Here is a 4,684-nt window from a genome sequence, read left to right as displayed (position 1 = left end):
GACATTTTCGCTTATTCGAAAAATTCAAGATAAATTGACTTGTGATGAATAAGGCCACAATTGACCCTTACTTGGTATGAAGGTGTAGGTTGTGAATACAATGGTGTGGAATTACGAAAGGTGGCCAAGGGCAAAATTGGAATTTTGAAAACTTGCCCCATGAATTTCAATATGTAGCCACCAATTTGGGCTCAACAAGAATTAATAAAATAAGGCCCAAAGGGGAGAGGCCCAACTGGCCAAGGGAAGGGCCCAAAGCCCATGGAATTATTAATTTTCTCATGTGACAAATCCATATAATGGATAAGTATAAGGAAGCTTCAAGAAAAAGGAATCAAGAACAAAAGAAAAAAAAAGAAGAACAAGGGAGAGTTCGGGTTTGAGGAGAAAAGAAAAGAGAAAAGAAAGAAATATTTTGGGAGCAAAATCGTTGATTTAAAAATCCAAGTCTTGTGAGATTAGTACTAAGCTCAAGGTCCTCTACAAGTTAATATAAGTATTGTGGCAAGAAAATAATTTCAACCTCCAAGTGAAGAACTTGAAGAAAGGTAAGGATTTCATGCTTTTGCTATGTTATGAATGGTATATGTATGTTGTAGTATGTGTGAATGAGTGAAAAACATGGAAATTTTGTGAGTTGAAAATCATGCATGTTGGCCGAATTTATGCATGAATTGTATGTTTAAGATGGCTTGAATTCATGTTGTAATTTAGTTGTAGCATGATGGAAATTGTGTTAGAAATGAAAGTGGAACGGATTAGTGAAAATTGGGAAATATAGGAGGTGGCCGTGTGGTGCTATGTTGAGTATGGAATATGCATTTGATCTTGTTTTCATGCTAAGTGTGTTATGGTGAAGTGAATGGAAAGATGACAATCTTTATTATCTTGGAAAAAATGGTTATTAAGTTGTTGTAGGAGAATATGCAACTTTTTTAGGATTTATGTAAAAATGGAAATGAAAGTATCAAGAGGCAAATTATGATCATTGTTGATGAATTCAGAAGATGGAATTGTATAATGAACTTGTATGTGGAAGGTTAGGAAAAATTGAAAAAGTAGTGACTTAACGGAAAGTTTGAATGTTTGCGTATCTTATGAATATTGGGTGAAAATGGTATGGATGCCTCCGATGTATGTCGTAATGAATTTGATGGATGATGAATATGAAAATAATGAGTTTGGTTTGGAAATGTAAGTTTGAAACGAAAGACGTTCCGTTATGTCAAAAGATGGCTAATGATGCCATAGTGTATGTTTTAATGTCTATTGATGTTTTGATGTCATTTCTGGGTTGTTGTGTTGATGAATTGAGCCGAGCTAAGTCTCAGGGATGTCTTATATACAGAGGAAATGCTGTCGAAATTTCGGTAGGCAAGTATGTGTAAAGTTGGAATATTGAAAGTTTGAAACTAACAAATGGTAAACTTGACCATTTCTAGATTTTGGACGAAATTGAAGTCGACGCCAAGCGAGCGTAAGGCGCTATCGAGGTATGTGAAGCATTTCCCTTTGTTCCTAGGCATGTTCTGGATGTGATAGGCTCGGCCGCGAGCCTTAAGTACGACTCCGTTCCCCGGAATTCGAGACGGAAAACCGCTCCATTCCTTCAATTCAATTGAAGCTATTTTCTTACAAATTGCCTTTAAAGTGAGTTTTTGTACAAAACTTCCCTAAACGGAGTCGGAACACTTCCAAACGATTATGGATGACCTCATAAGGTCTATTAGCGATAATTTACATATGTTGCCTCGAGTTGGTCCGAGGCGGGCCCGCAAGGCCCGATATCTTCTGTAATACTTTAAATACTTCCGTTTTGTCCGATTTTCTCAGAAACTATCTGAACCATTATTTTGATTATGATACAACTATTTTTATGAAAATCTTACAAAATGATTTCTGAACATCTGAGAATCTGATTCTGATAATAATCTGTCGTGCCTTCCCAAGTAGGATATAGGCGCGTACTATGCATACTATCCGTATACTCTGATTTTGACTCGCTGTTTGGCACCCTTCAGTTTGATTGAGTCTGTATGTTGAGTCTGTATGTAAGTAGTTTCTCATTTATCGGTTCGTGTCTGTCTCAATGCATTCCTTCACTGCGTCCCGGGCCAGGTTCTGTTATCATGCATATTTCTCTGCATTGTTCACCGCGTCCCTCGGCGTGCGGGCCGGGATCTGTATGATATTATGATCTGTGTATGGGGATGGCGGCCAGGATGGCATATGATCTGATCTGATTCTGTCTGTCCACCGCGTCCCGTACTAAGAGGGCCGGGTTCTGTTACCGCGCCCCCAGACAGGGCCGGGATCTGTATGAATGTATGCGTGTGACATCTGTATTTATTTAAGCACATGCCTCTGTATGATTCTGTATGACTCTGTACTACTCTGCATGCATAATTCTGTCCGACATACTTCTGTCTGTCCGTCTGAATTACGACTATGTCTGTATGTCCGTATGGATTCTGATTCTGTATGTCCATATGGATTTTTATTCGGTACGCCCGTATGGACTCCGATTCTGTACGTCTGTATGGATACTGATTCTGCTAGTCTGTCCGTATTATGATTCCGTCTGTCTGTCCGAACCATGATTCTGTTTATCTGTATGAACCACGACTCTGTATGTCTGTCTGGATCATGGCTCTGTCCGTCCGTCTGATTTATGGGTCTGTCCGTTATATTTTTGTGACTCCGATTCGGACTATGCTTATATCTGCTATGTTTCTGCTTTACATACTCGGTACATTTTTCGTACTGACCCCCGCTCTTCGGGGGCTGCGCTACATGCCCGCAGGTACAGACGCACCAGGTGATACGCCGCCAGCGTAGGTTTCTGACTCTGCTGTTTGAAGAGCTCCTTCGATCCGGAGCATATGCTTTTGGTATATATCTTCTGTTCTTCCGTATGTTCTGTATGTATGGAAATTCTGGGTACGGCGGTGCCCTGTCCCGTCATATGGTTCTGTATGTCTGTAGAGGCCTGTAGATAGATGTGTGGGTTACGGGTTTCGTCGGTATGTTAGCCTTATCGGCTTATATGTAAATGTCTGTATGTTCAGGTATGTATGTATATATATGTATGTTTGCGCGCGTGCCGTATTTGTATCGACCTACTTCTGTAACTTCTAAAAAAAAAAAAAACCGTATGATTCGAAAGTCGGTCGGGTAGGTATGTACGGGTACCCAGTTAGGGTACCAGTCGCGGCCCACGGGGTTGGGTCGTCACAAAAGTGGTATCAGAGCGGTTAGTCCTCTGTATGTCTACAGGCCGTGTCTAGTAGAGTCTTGTTTATCGATGTGTTGTGCACCACATCTATAAACAGGAAGCTACAGGGCATTTAGGATGTTACCCTTCCTTGGAATCTTAGATCGTGCGATAAAGCTGTATGAATAGGATGATTCTCCCCTACGAATGGCTGTACCTACAGCGAGGCTCCAAAAGAGCAGGAGTGTCGGTATTTGGGGAAAATGTTTCTGACCCTCTTCCTGCAGGTGATTGCAGGTTGATAAATAATGAAGAGGAGCGTGTTGGATGATGGGGTTGGGGGTGCTAATAAGGCCCCCAGGACATCACCAGGACCGAGTAGGCAGATCCCCAGCTACTCGATTGAGACAGACCCTTCGGAGGATCCAGAGACAATTCCTCCAGAGTTTTTGATCCCCAGAGCAGAGGCTCCCAGGGAAGACAGTTATGACACCGACCCTTCGGAGGACCCAGCGACGATACCTCCAGAGTTTCTTACTCCCAGGGAGGAGGATAGCCCCGATACTGAGCCACCAGAGCATTCCTCTGGGACGCCGGAGGAGGAGGTTCCCGAGGATGTGCCAGCAGCTCCGGTAGAGGAGCAGTATGTTAGACAGGCTTCCCCGGAGAGTGTCACGCCCTACTCCAGCCCTTTGTCCTGGCCGTCGGTGAACCAGGAATTGCCAGGCTACCTACACTCCTCCGATTCAGATGCAGGGAATAGTGGGGGCCAGACAGACGATGACGATGAGGGACACGGTTCCCACGGCAGCTCCCCAGGTTAGACTCGAGATTGATCAGTATAAACATATAAGCTTCCTAGAATTTTCGATGTGTGTGTGATATCTGTAAAACGTTGTTCTATGAAGATGGCGGAAATTTAAAAGGATTAGAGACGTAGCGACCAAAGGGAAGGGCGACTGAGATGTCCCCACCACCAATGTGAGTCTAGAAATCCCGGATGAAAGTAAACAGGAAAGTGCCTCCGATGCTGTTTGAGTTGGGCACGTGTGGTAAGTGTCGACGAAGTTATAGTTCTTATTTGAAGTTGTCAGCCCGTGTGGCTGCGATACGACATGATATGATATGTATGTGTGTGTATATGTGTTGGCCCTGTGAGGCATGATTGGTATTTCTGGTGTATAGGTTTTGGATAGTAAGAAAAACAGAGGAACCTCTGCCCAAATTTTTCCAGAAATATGGAAGTAAATATGTTGACTAAGTACAAAAAGGTCCCGCGATACTTGTCTGACTTTAGTTTTCTTCTGTCGGTGGCCGGAGAACACCTTACGGTGATATTTTATCAGATTCCACCGACTATTTGGAGGCGGAATTCGTGGGACGAAGACTTAAATCCGTGGGTTATCCGTAATCATATGTATATGTGTATGAAAGTGAATGTTTAAGATTCAGAAAGGCGATGTGGTAATG

Source organism: Lycium barbarum, chromosome 2 (genome assembly GCF_019175385.1).
Source record: "Lycium barbarum isolate Lr01 chromosome 2, ASM1917538v2, whole genome shotgun sequence".
In the NCBI taxonomy this organism is placed as follows: Eukaryota; Viridiplantae; Streptophyta; class Magnoliopsida; order Solanales; family Solanaceae; genus Lycium; species Lycium barbarum.
This window is presented reverse-complemented; position numbering follows the sequence as displayed.